The 14,185-nt window shown below is 31.1% G+C and overlaps 2 long non-coding RNA genes across 5 annotated transcripts in view; one reads left to right on the forward strand and one right to left on the reverse strand.

Moving 5' to 3' along the window:
• LOC146993172 (uncharacterized) overlaps positions 1-14,185 on the reverse strand; it is an 880,419-nt gene that overhangs the window by 112,549 nt on the left and 753,685 nt on the right. The window lies entirely within an intron of this gene.
• The window catches only part of LOC146993174 (uncharacterized), a 382,674-nt gene that overhangs the window by 32,342 nt on the left and 336,147 nt on the right, over positions 1-14,185 (forward strand). The window contains exons 4-5 of one of the 2 annotated variants that reach the window (XR_015038632.1): positions 7,613-7,684; positions 8,421-8,920. This is a non-coding gene — a long non-coding RNA (uncharacterized LOC146993174). Of the gene's footprint in view, positions 1-7,612; positions 7,685-8,420; positions 8,921-14,185 lie in introns of those variants that run through there. The other variant, XR_015038633.1, reaches the window with a different exon arrangement.

Genomic DNA, 14,185 nt, shown 5'->3' on the forward strand with positions numbered 1-14,185 from the left:
CAAGATCAGTTTACGTTATGGACTATGCTCTGACAAAGCTTATGGACTTTGATTGCAACTTACATTTCTTACTTATTATTTTCATTTAACCAAGAATTTATTTAGTACTGTGTAGTGTTTTAAAGCAAAGACTTTGCTTTCAGTGAAAATTTTAGTTCGCGGTCTTATGACTCCTTCACTCGCTATTGGCCACCTCGCATCACGTGGTGTTTACTGTGCAACTTTAAAGAAATTAATTTTCTAGCATGATGATTTAATTTTAGTGTACCCAAATTGTGTTTCTGAAGAATAAGGACATTATTAAATCTTCAAATTCACCTTTTTTTTTAACTCTACAGACTTATTTGGGCTACAATGAACCTCTGGTTGAGGCGATACCCCCATTTTAATGGATAATAAAGAGCGAAATAATGAAATATATCCTTATTTAGCTCTTGGGGATTCGCATGCCATGGCTGAAGCCATGGCAGCGGTATTATAAATATAACAAACTTGCTAATACTTCACGGACATAATTGATGTTTTCTAAAATCAAAGTTTTTTAGGTTACTTGAAAAGAATCTTTATTTAACACGTGGGTGTGTAATCTTTATTTAACACAGTGCCACAGCAAAATCTGGTAAAATAGTCTGTCGGATCATTTTTTTAATTCTAGTGGTTTCCTGTCTCCTTTATCCTAAAAATCAGTTCCGTACCTAATCTGAATATATTTTTATGAATATTTAATAAATAGGTAAACAAATAACAGGTTTAAAACAATAAATTTATTACATTTCAGTTCATTGTAAATTAACACAAAAGTTCTATGGCTCAATAGGAAAAATTGGTAAAATTAGACAAATACTATATTACAATACAAATAATAAAACATAATACATAACCAAAACTAAATAACTTAGTGAATGTGTAAACATCTTAAAAAATATCGCTAGTCTTGTATTCTTTCAATAAACAACACAATCCCATTTAATTATAACTTCGTTGTTTTACTTCATAAATATTGATTACTTATTGCAGCAAAATCTATATTAAAATCAGATAATAATCTATGAAAAAAAGCTTCCAGAAGCCGAAACCAAGAATACGAACAACTTTCTGAATGTAGCAAAATCTATATTAAAATCAGATAATAATCTATGAAAAAAAGCTTCCAGAAGCCGAAACCAAGAATACGAACAACTTTCTGAATGTAGAAATAATTTTAACCATATAAATTGATCCATTTGTGAAGCACCGATGACTCACACAGCTTCAAACAATACAAAATTTGAGTCACATTCAATGAGCATGGCTCCGAAAAGTAAGGCCGCTATGAATCATCGATGATGTACATGGCAGTCAATGTGTTAAAGTGCATGTACAAACTCAATTACTAAAATAAAATAACTTTTTAGCTAATCATGCATAGTTTAATATCTGTACAGCTTAGAAAGAACTGTGTAAACTGTTTCATTTGACTTATGAATAATTTAATGGGCAGTTTTTTTATTACGCACATCGGTGCTACATAAACTGCCATAAAAAATCAGCTAGAATAAGCTAATGTTTTGGTCTTCATGACAGCTGGACGTGCTAGTCATGAGAACAGGCAAAGGCCAAATGCGATAATTCTTTATATCATGACCTGCATTCTCAAATATAATTTTTTAAAACTGTTTTCGATAATTCGAATAATGTTATATACCAAGTTCGCAATGCCAAAAATGAAAAAAGTGGCAAGCATATTAAAAAAATGTGTTTAAATTATACATTAATCAATTAATTAAATTATAGTATTAATCAATAAATTAAATTATAGTTATCAGTTAACTAGATTTAAAAATCTAGTTAACTGATAAATGTACGAATTATTTAAAATTTATAAAAAGTATTGTCAGTCTGTTATTGAACAGTTACATTATTTATTATATTTGTGAGACGAAAATGCATAGTTTCTAGAGATTCTTAGATTCAATAACGGTAACTGTTAAAAGTTAGCTTTAAAAAAAAATGTGGATATTGTCTTTAAATTTTAGTTTCCCTGTTATAGCAAAAGTTAGCTTCTAAACTTGACTTATACTGTTACGTGACTGGATCCCCAAAATTTATTATTTTATTATTAATTTTCCCCATCTTACCTCTATTCAGCTTTACAAAACACACTCATTACACACACCTGGAAGACTGTATTTAATGTAAATGATAAAAACTTTGACTACACTCATGAACACAATCGTGTTTTTTTTTTTTTTTTTTTAAACAAAATTCTCTTACTTCCTTTTCTTTTCTTTCTATAGGCCCTTTTTTTTTAATTATAACTACATTTTTTTTTTCCTCTCCATTACTTTTGGGCCATTTATTTTTTACTTTATATTGTCCCATCTTTTCTTCCTGGCCTTTCGAACTCGTATAAAATATACGAAGTTCCTTTTTACTCTCCTCTGAAATACGAAATTGCCCCCCTTTCTATATACCTTTCCTTCGCACCTATGCTTGATTTTTTGCCCATCGGTGCAGAAAGACTTAGCGGGTGCAACAAAAGACATCTGTCTACTTTGTCTGTCTGTCTGTCTGATATTGTCTTTAAATATGATTAAAAAAATGGCATAACATTTGCATCATATTCAAATATCCCACGAAATAATTTTAAAAAAGTTTCCCTTTATTTAATTAACAGGGCATAACATGAAATCATTCACAAATATTTAAACGTGATGAAATCGTTCATCACCTTATTTGTGACGGAATAAAACAAAATGCAGTAAACTCTCTAGTTGCGTCCATCTCTGAAAAGAACAAAATATGTCTAAGACTAATATCGGTACTGAAAATCACTTTCGCACAAGATCGAAATCATATGGAACCTTGAGAAGTAGAGAGGATCACCTCAAAAACAGGTAAGATCCTGAATACTGTTAATTTTTAAAAAAGTTGAAATAACTTAATTTTTTAGAACTATCCTGAAACTGAAAGCGAAACTAACGATATATTATTTCAGTTAGGTGTTGCGTTGTTTAGAATAGACATAAATACAGGAGAATTTCATTAATGTTTCTTAAACTTTCTATTTACACAGGAGTTCATCTGTCAAATTTATTGTAAATCACTTAAAATCGCTGAATATGAATTATTTTAAAATTACACTATGAATATACATTTATAACAGAGAAAGGAATGTGACATTCCAAGTCATTTTATGTCTCATGATTATCAATAAAGCTCTAAACAAACATCGGTAAAAATAAATTAACATCTCTCTAAGATCTAATATGAGGTATGGTCTTTTCCACAGCCAGACAGGTTGTGTAGCGTGACGGCATACTAGACAGGACGCAGATGAAGAGCCCTTATGGCAGTCGGTCTCATTGCTGCAACAAGACAGTTTGCAACTCCAGGATGGTTCTTGGAGGGGAGGGTGGAAATTGCCCTCCTAAGAGCGTCCCAGACATGCTTTATAGGGATATATTATTTCAGTTAGATGTTGCGTTGTTTAGCCAGGTGGCGAATATCCTCACTTTCCAGGTTACTGTTGACCAGCTGAACCCTATGTGGACGAGCCTTGTCATCCATTAACAGGAACACAGGACCAACTGCGCTCCTGAAACATACGATCTAAGATTGCCTCTCTATACCTCATAGAAATCAGAAAGCCTTTGTCAAACACATGAAGGGGGTGCGGGGTCGTTCAGCATAATACCTACCCAACTATTACACCTCCACCACCGTAATGATCCTTTCCTATGATGAGGGAGGGATGGTATCGTGTTCCAGGCTCTTTCCAGATGCAGACACAATAAGAATCAATAACCAGGCATATCTCGGCTCGTGTAAAAAGCACACACTGAAGTCTGTGTATTGAAGTGAGCGGAACGCAAATAGCAGGTCTTTTGGCATACAGCCCTATCTCATGAAGCCTTCAGACAACTGTAAACCGTGAAACTCGGATTTCAGCGGCAGCATACAGCTCAGGTGAGAGTTGTGAATCTGTAGCAGTTCTGTGTCGCAGCGCTTAAAGAGGCAAATAGTCAGCTTCAATCGTCGTTGTGGATTTTGGTCGGCTTTGGACCTTGGTTGTGGATCTTGGTCGAACTTTTCAAAGTCCTGAAACTGTTTCCATAAATTGCTGACGACACTGGGTGTCACATTGAGCTCTTTAACTACTTGCGCTTCTGATTGATCTGGTGACAATCTACCGTTAATCGCCCAGCGTGACTTTGAAACAGGCATGTAACTAACTGGTTTTTACACGAATCTGGGAGACCTCTTCTAGGCCATTGGCTTTATACATACACACCGTAATCGGCGAAACTCTATAGCAAATTACTGTGGCTACCATTGCATTTAACTCTTTGATTCCATCGCAGAAGTGGACGCTAGTCCGCACTGGTGATAAAAAATTTTCCAACATGCAGATAGGTGATTTACTGTAATGTGGTGCCAACTAGTGGTTATAGAACACATGAAATGGAGGGATGAAAAAATCCTCGAAGTCTCTGATATACACAGCAAAGGGGCAATGAAATAAGAATACAAATGAAGTGTAATACAATTTAGATATTAAAAAAGGAGGTATCAAACATACACAAATATATACAGGTGCAATCACAATGCAGATTAATATCCAGTATTGTAATGAATTGTTGAAAACCCCTCGTGCGCTGACATTCTTTTAACGATCATAGCTCCGCAGATACGCACATGTACGATTACGTATTCGAATTTGAATATTCGCATAATTCTTTGGCGGCATAATTAGTACCTTAGATTCACAACTTTTCTTAAAAATAAACATAATTTGCAAATTCTCTTAATTTTGCCCCCGAGTGACTTAATGAAAAGTTCACTGAATTAAATTCAGTAATTTTTTTAATTCCCTGTGCTCTAGTCATTAAGTTTGTCAATTAAGGATGCAAAAATATCATTTCAAACAATTAATAGTAATCAAAGTGTGACATAATTCATGAAATTGTTCATTAAATCAGGATATTGTTAAGTCGAGGTTATTTTTACTTAATCATATTTTAGGAAAATGCTAAAACTTTAGTGTATGTTTCCAAACTGCCCAGGTCTTTTATGCATGCAAATAAAAATATTGTTTTTCTTTTTTTATTTTTATATAAGATAAATTTTCCAATTTCATACACTTCAGATCAGATTAATAAAATAAAATAAAATTAAAGTTGAAAACAGCATTCAAAGTCTGGAGCTTAATGATATGACAATTCTCTTTCAGTATTGTCAGTGTATGGTGTCTAAAACTCAGGACTAGTCACCTGGTGAAGTACAGGTGACATAATTTTTAGAATTCAGGAAGTTACTTGATGGCAAAATCTTGAAGATATATAGATTACATTGGGAAGCCAGTCAGAACGTTCTCTTCCTTTTTTAAACCTCTTGCTACTGAACAAGGACCAAAATTCTTATGCATATATGACATGTTCTTGTATTGCCTTCTTTATAGATCTTAATAAATTTAAAAAAAAATTGCAGTTATATTCCTTTGAAGACTTCTATCTCTTAATTATTATAAAAATCAAAATGAAATAAAGATATAAAAAAGGATACTCATTATTTTTGAAGTTTTAATGTGAAAGATAAATTAAATATTACACTACACTGAATTGTAACTTCTGAAAACTGGCAATTACAGTAAAAAGTTGTTAATTCGGACACCCATAATCTGGACCTCAAAACTAAAAACTTTCTGCGCATGCGTCGCGTTCACGCATGCGCATAGGCGTTTACGCGTGCGCGTAAGACCTTTAGGGCTGCGAATATACATGTGCGCATGCGCATAATACGTTTACGCATGCGCGTTTAATGTATAACGGACGGTATAAGCTAAAATTATCTATTTCAGTTAATGTTGCAGATTGCGTTGTTCTTTAATCTTCGAAATGGATCCGGCTTATTATTTTTTGCAGACTGTTAGAGCAATTTTATAAAAGTAAGCTTGAACTTCCGATTATGTCAAATAGAATTTCCGATATATATTTACTAATATGTAAAGGATCTACAAAGTGAAAGTATGTTTCGAAGTCCATTAAACAGAAAGTGGAATTGCTGCAAAAAAATGGATAAAGGCATAACCTTTGATTATCTAATCATTAAGAAATATGTTTATCAATTTCACGCTGCTCTGCGGGGGAAGGGAAACGACACGGCGCGCAATGAATTGGAAGTTGATCTGTCAGCACTATCCTTATCTTCAAAGCAGATTTTTTTTATTTGATTTGGCTTATAATTCTTTACTAAATGTAGTATTTCATCTCGATGTACTCGGTCTTTGATATGATTTAAATCATTATCCTCGTCATTATAATATATATATCCTCGTCATTATAATTCACTTCCGATAGTGACTCAGAGGTTATTTAAAACAAAAAAATTTCGATTGACAAATTAGTCGGTATTCTCGACACAGCAATTATAGGACTTGAACAGCGGAACTTTGTAACTAAACAAGAAATTATGTCTGTTTAATAGAATTAAAGAGAAAGTATTATCACATGAAACGAAGCAAATTAAACAACTTACATTGAAAGAAATGTTTAATAAAGTAAACAAATAAATATTTAGCTTTTTCTTTTTGTAAATTTTGATACCTTTAAGATCATAATTGCTCTTTATTTCATAAATTACGGTTTCATATTTTTAATTTTATAATTTCTGCTTGCCATCTTACCAGATTTAAACTGATGATCTATAATCCGGAATCGCCGAAGTCCCGACAAGTCCGGATTAACGACTTTTGACTGTATTATGCAGCAAGGATGATAAATACTTCAATAGAATAACAAAATGTAGCCCAATGAAGATTCAAGAAAAAGATTAAGAAATGCTCATGTTTTTTATTACATTGTTCCTTAAGCTAAAAAAAAATTTAGAACTACCGCGAGTGATTTGTTTTCTCATAAGCTCAAGATTTGATTATCTCTGAAAACAATCATCTTGCAGAGGTAAAATGGCAGTATCGAATTAAAAATTCTAGCGAATCCAAAGTAAAATGAAATAAGTTTTGTACACACACTGCAGTTTAAAAAAAAAAGTTCTGGTTGGATAAAAATTCACTTGAGTTACATATGTGGCATTAAAATGACATTTCAAGTTTAATAATTTAACGCAAAAACAAATTTAGATGGAAAAATCAAAATTTTATGCATGCACACACACATGCAGGGGGGAGGGTAAAGATGAAACTTATTTGTTTATTTTTATTAACAAAAATTTATCCTTGCACTGTAATACATAAGAATTACAACTATCTCTGCTATATTTACTAAATGGAAAAAATGAATAAAAGTTTAGATTAGGATATTTGAATACAGCAAAGAACATGAGGGCTATCTGCCTCCCCCTAAGGAAAAATGGCTCACATTTACGTTACACACAGGAAAAACCATACAGCCAGTACTTTCACCTATGATCAAACTTCCAGCATTCAGCAGTCTTAACTACTCACCTACGTGTGGGACTAAATCAATAATCAGAATTAATATTTAGATATTCTATGACTTGAACCTAAGTATAATATATAGTGTTCATTAAAATGTTTTAGGTAAATCTAATATATATATATAAACTTAAATGTTTCATTTACTGATATTTTATGTATGAAATATATGTCTTTTAGAAAAATTATGGGCTAGCCGTGAAGGTGGTTTTGTGGTTTTTCTGGATCCTAAATAGAATACCAGCCATAAAGGTAATTTTTATCTTTAGATAGTTAAGTCATTGTGTGCTTTTTCATAATCATTAAATATTATGTTACAGAAATTTAGGTCAGTTATCTAATTTGTGTTTATATTGCTCAAATCTGTAAAGCTTAGTTAAAATTTTGATGTAAGCACAATATCAAGATACCACACTATCTTGAACTTTTAATTATATCAGTCTTTGGAAGTTTTAAAGTATTTATTTTTTAAATGTGCGAGTAGTAAATTAATACATATCCATGTCATAATACATTTTAAGCTAATAATGAAATGCAAGATCATCACAAAGAAATTGGATTATTTTTATAATTTAACTCAGAAACATTAAATCATTATTTAGCATTTTAATGTACATTTTTGAATAAGAAACTTGATTATACACAGATCTAATGCTTTTTTAGAATGAATTATAAATAATTAAGGACATCAGCATCTCCTCAGCTGGAAATGGAACCAAAATTAACGAAACCACGGCACTAACAATTCTGTTATTAAATCAGCTATTAAATAGCAAATATAACTAATTACTAATTTACTAATTTATACTAATTTTTCAAAAATTTAAAGTGATTATAAAAATATTTCACATTATAATATAAATGTTTCTCCCTACAAAATGGCAAAAGCATTAAAATTATTGACTAGCTTTTGAACAATTAAGTACTATGTGACGTTATTAGATTATTTTGAAGCAGGAGGTGTGAAAAATGTGCAATGTTCTCACAGGAACCCTGGAATTCTCGAATATACATCAAGTCTGTTTTCAATTACACCATGAAGACATGTGGAAGGACAGGAGAAAATGCTTTATAACTATCTTACAAGTAAATGATCAACAAACATTTTGAAAGGAACAGAATACATCTACAAAGAATATATCAGGACAAACTGGTAATATTTGAGTTGATCTTCATTACTAAAATAACCTTAAAATACAAGTTCTAGTAACCCAGTAGAAACATTAAATCATTATTTACCATCTTAATGTACATTTTTTAAAAAGAAAATTAACTATACAGAAATCTAAAGCTTCCTTAGAATGAATTATAAATAGCTAAGGATGTCAGCATTTTCTCGATTAGCACAGGAACCCATAAATTCAAGAAATCAGTGTTACCTACTCTGCTATTAAATCAGTTGCATGTTAAAGTTTTAATCTTTAATTTGCACAGATTTAATCAATATATATATACTAATTTTTCAATAACTGGAATAAAATCTTTAAATCTGTTTATTTTTATGGAGTCAATCAACAGTTTTTTTTTTTTATATTTCTTATATCAAGTGCCCAGAAAATATCCAGTATGATCATTATGTATTAGTTTCTATACTATATTAACTTATTAGTTGTATTTTGCTGTTTAACTTGAAGAGAAAAATTAAAAAATTAAAATAAATGATAATTAGCCTTTCATTTTTTAATTAATCTCAAATCAAACATAGTTCAGTTTGCTTTATAAATGAAGCTAGCTATTTAACAGAAAATTCTTCAGCAAAGCATGTGAGTGCTATTTGTCAAAAGGGAGGAGTGCTTTTGTGGAGGACTTTCTAGAGGAAACTAGTTGGTATCCAAGTTACACATTGGAAATTTGCAAAAATGCTCATGTAGCCAACCCTTTCGATTGGAATCCAACTCAAGTCAAACTATTAGTATTCAGTAATTTTAGTGCTTGGCCACTGATGGGATCCAAATCAAACATATGTTTAATTATTAAAATGAACTATTGAACAGAAAATTCTAAAAGAAACGATAATTACTTATCCAAAACAAAAGTAACATAAATTTATCCAAACCATTTTAATTTGCTAATTAAAGAAGATTTAAACAGTTTATTTATAATTTGAAACCATGCAATATGATTTCTTAATTTTTTACAAAGTTTAACTATATACAAAATGATACACCATTTACTTATTTAACTAATTATATGAGGTGCATAGAAATTATATGAAAATCTCAATTATAAAGTATAATTTATATATCACAATGACAAGTTTACATAAGTAAGTTGAATCAAGGACATTTTGTGGTTGCATATCTGTTACTATATAAACACAGGATGAAATTAAATTAAAATTATTAAACATTTATTATTATACTTGTTTTGTGTTATAAAAACCTGCTGAAATCGGTGTAGAGTAATAGCTATTCTGATCATTCACAATTTACGAATTTTATTTGAGAAAAGATAACGTAACTTCAAAATTATAAAAGAACAATCTAACTATGAGATGTTAGAAAATAAAATTAGGACTAATATTTTGAAACTACATTTGTTCAAAGATTAATAATCCATGCTTCACATCGAAAGACTTTTGATGATCCTGATAAAAACTTAATTCAGGAAATACTTAAAAATTATTTCAGTGATACGAATTATCGTTATAGTATTAAGTGATTAAAAAATATTTCAGAGTATACTGTAAATGCTTCTCCTTATAAAATAGCGTTTAATACGTTAAAGCATTAAAATTAGTGATTAGCTTATGGAAAATTTCTGTCTGCATACGAACAACAACGAACAAAAAATGTCAGTAAAGAACAAAGAAAATGCGCGAAGATCCCAAAATCACGACAAATTGGCGACATTTGAGTTGCTCTTCATTACTATGACAAACATAAAGTTCTTCTTCTAGTAACCCGGAGCCAAAACTCTTCATCTGAACGTCATGCGTGATTGACATTCATTGTAACCAATGAAAGGGTGCCATTTAGTGGGAGGAGCGAGAAGAGGTCCGGTTAATAACGTGTCCCATTCAAAGAGAGGGTGAGGGGTAGGAGATTCTTTGGGCGTGGTGAGCGGTCATATCACTACAAGTATATTAAAGAACCTTGCTACAAGGTTGTTCATACACTAAGGTTAGGCCAGGAACGGAAAAAGCGTGCCACTGGTTGCTGGTAGTGACGTCACCCGGGAGACAAGATGCATCGGCCGACGCGTCTGCTACATGATTTTGGTAATGGAAAAAATGTAAACTAAAGCAAAATGATCATTTTATATGTGGTAGATACACCGGAAATACCGGGTATATACTTTCCGATTAAGTATTTTGTTAAAGAAAATGTTTATTTTATGCACAGAATTCGGACGAATGCTGAAAATAATTGTAAACATTAAATTCTTTTCGTAAAGGAAAGCATTAGAAAATGAAAAACGATATTTAAGTTAATTAAGGGAAATAAATATTGTAAAACAAGGTATTTTTCAATATTTTTTCGTAGTATTGTTTGCACTAAATAAATCTTGTTGAACAGAACACATGATGGCATAACTGCTAAGACCATGGTAAAAACATAATCAAAAAGTATTATTCTATTTATTTTCATTGCTCATGCACTTTTTTTAATACAAATGAACTTTGACATTCCATGAGAAATATATGATCGTGTTTTTCAGTTTAAATTACATATCTCAACCAAAAATCTATATAAAAAGATTTGACTTAACAAATTCATATTTAAATACCATAAAATTCTACAAATTTCTTAATATCCGTCATTATACTTTTAAATAGTATACTTATCGCATTCTTTTTAAAGTGAAAAGTCACTTCATATTGATTCACTTCAGATTTTAGCAGAAGTGCATATATTTTCAGTATAATCTAAAAGTACTCTTATAATCCCTTACACTCCCAAGATTTCTATATAACATTTATCCTGACGTGATTATTTGCTATAGTAAATAATCTTCGATATTGGCATCCTATTCTTCCTTCCATACATTAAAAATCGAACAATTAAAATACATTTTCTTACACATATACGCACAATAATAATAATAATAAACTTGCCCTACATCTTAGTTTCGGCCCACCAGCGGCCGAGCGGTAAAGTCGCTGAACACTAATAGTTCGGTCCGAATCCCGCGAACGGGCTGGCTGCATGGGCGTTTTCGTGGTTTTCCTCATGCGTAACGTGTATACGAGCCAGTTTCCCTGAGAAAGTCCTCCACGAAGGCATCACACCTATTACGCAGATAGCCCTAGTGTGCTTTGCCATAATTAAATACACCACCACATCTTAATTTCAATTCAGTCTGTACACAATTTAAATATTTTTAATTACTAATGTATTTTTATCAGGTTGTTTCTTAAAATACTTTTGTTATACTCGAAATATGTGTTCAATATTGAATTATTTTTCTTTCTCTTATAATTAAAAACAAGTTATATGGAATCAAAATTAAAACATATGCAGCAGTTAAATAACACTGAACAGAATATTTTACTTACTCTTTCGCTATTTGTATTCTAGCATTATACACAGATTTGTTTTCCTTCAGGTTCAAGCATGTGTAAGTTATATCAATTAAATTACACCACACGTACCTGTATGCATCAGTTAAATAACACTGAAGGAAATATGTCACTCACTCATTCGATGTTTGCATCATAGTGTGGTCGAGAAATTGTTCTTTCCTCACGGTGAGGCATGTATCAGTTTACTTAGTTCGCAAAGCTTAACCCAGACGCTGCTTCAATGCATAGAATTACGTTTGGGATGTAAAGAAAGTAACCAAAACATGTGAATGAAGTTGGATACGCGAATTTATTAACTAATCATTCAGGTACTCAGTTTTGTTAAACATGACACTGAGTTTAAATATCTCACTACGATGTAAGTCTCATTCACAAAATGAAGATTATGATAAAAAATGATTTAAAATGAGAAATTTTTTCAATTTAAATGTAAAATAGCAGTAAAATGAAAAATAAATGTAAAATTACATCACAGTTATGTATGAAAACTACATAAATTCATTAAAAAATAGTTATTTTATCTGGTTGTAAAGAGTGTTTTCCGCCAAAAAACGTATTAACGTGTATAATTCTGACACAACGCTATAGCACAATTTGCCACTTCCGCCTAGGTATAATAGCAAATTAACAACACAAATCAAATCAAACTGTTGATGCAACGAAAGTAAACAAACGCCAAGAACTAACGCTGTCACCCACATGACATCATGCGTATGTGGCATAACTTTCTCCCTGCACAGCGCATCGCTCTTGGGCCCTCCCTGATATCACTATGCAACAACAATACATATTTTTTGGTCATATCAAGGCGGTTAGAATAGAAGGAAGGAAGGTTCAACTCAAACGGTGAGCCTTGGCGGCCATGTTCCTGTTATCGCTGTGACTTGTGCAAGGAAGTCTGTAATTGGAATAATTTTTTTTCTTTTCTTTTTGAAGCATGTCATCTTGTGTTGTATATGGATGCACAAAAAGATTTTTGAAAAAGATTCCTGGGATTACTTTTCACGCGTAAGTATTGATTTTCTTTTTTTTTATGTAATTTGATAACTATGGTAAAAAAATATCACAATGTCATGTTTTTTTTTCCAGATGTAAAAAAGGGACTTAATAATAATCAAAATATGTTAAAGACATTTTAATGTTTCTGTTTATAGCTGTAATCTTTGTTCCTTAACACACAATGATGTATGCTAGGATTTAAACTGTATAATTTGAACGTTTTAGGTAATTCGTTTGATAATTTTCATGAAAAATTAGACACCAATTGTTACTATTTTTATGGTTTTTAAAGGTATTAAATAAAGTAATGCTTTTCTTTATGTATTAATTATTATTCAATTTAAAATTTTTTAACTGTTAAGAATATAATTTCTGCATTTGATCAAGATAAACTAACTTTTCTGTTGTTCTGTAGCAATCTTGCTTTTGAGCAAGAAGAAAGGAGGTGAGGACTTTGGCGAACGCCGTTTCCTCCAGTCCGTGAGGTTTTCTGTTGTTAAAATGTTTTTGCATAAATTTACAAATTTGTGGGCAGTATAGCAATAAAAGTAAGTAAAATATTTACACAACTGAACATGTGTAAAGATGTATCCAAAAATATAGGTATATTTCTCTAATTTAGCTTAATTCAAGGCAATTTCTTTCAGATTCTTAAATATGAAACGCGCATAAACTGAAATCACTGAATTCACATAAATCTGTTTTATTTTATTAATATTTATATTCTTGTTGTTATAAGATTGTTAGTTGTGAAAAGAGTTTAAAACTTTCATTTAAAAAAATGCAACCTGTGACTATTTTTTTAGATAATTATCTGCTGTTAATTTCAGGTTAAATATATTTTAAATGATTCTTTAAAATTTTACAATACTGTGAATAAATCAGAAATATCACTTCTTAAAGGAAAAACTGGAAAGTACACGCAACAGGTTGCTAATAAAACCTAAACAAATTCTATTTTTAAAGGCTTTAATGTTATGCACATGCATTTAGATTTCGAACTATTTCTTAATGATTTTCTGTACGTAGTAAATTACGGGTATTATCATCTTTATAAGATATCATATATAAAATATGTAAAATTTCATTATAAATTTTACGTATATTTAATGGAAAATACATGCACGGAACAGCTTAAAAACACGTACTTTTCACTGACGTAATGCAAAGTTTTGAAGTTACAAACATGGATGCCGCTTGTTCGGTGAAGTTTCATTTCCCGATAGTGG

The sequence above is a fragment of the Stegodyphus dumicola genome, chromosome X1 (assembly GCF_044657685.1).
Source record: "Stegodyphus dumicola isolate Sdum_Otavi_A_Nest chromosome X1, ASM4465768v1".
Taxonomy (NCBI): Eukaryota; Metazoa; Arthropoda; class Arachnida; order Araneae; family Eresidae; genus Stegodyphus; species Stegodyphus dumicola.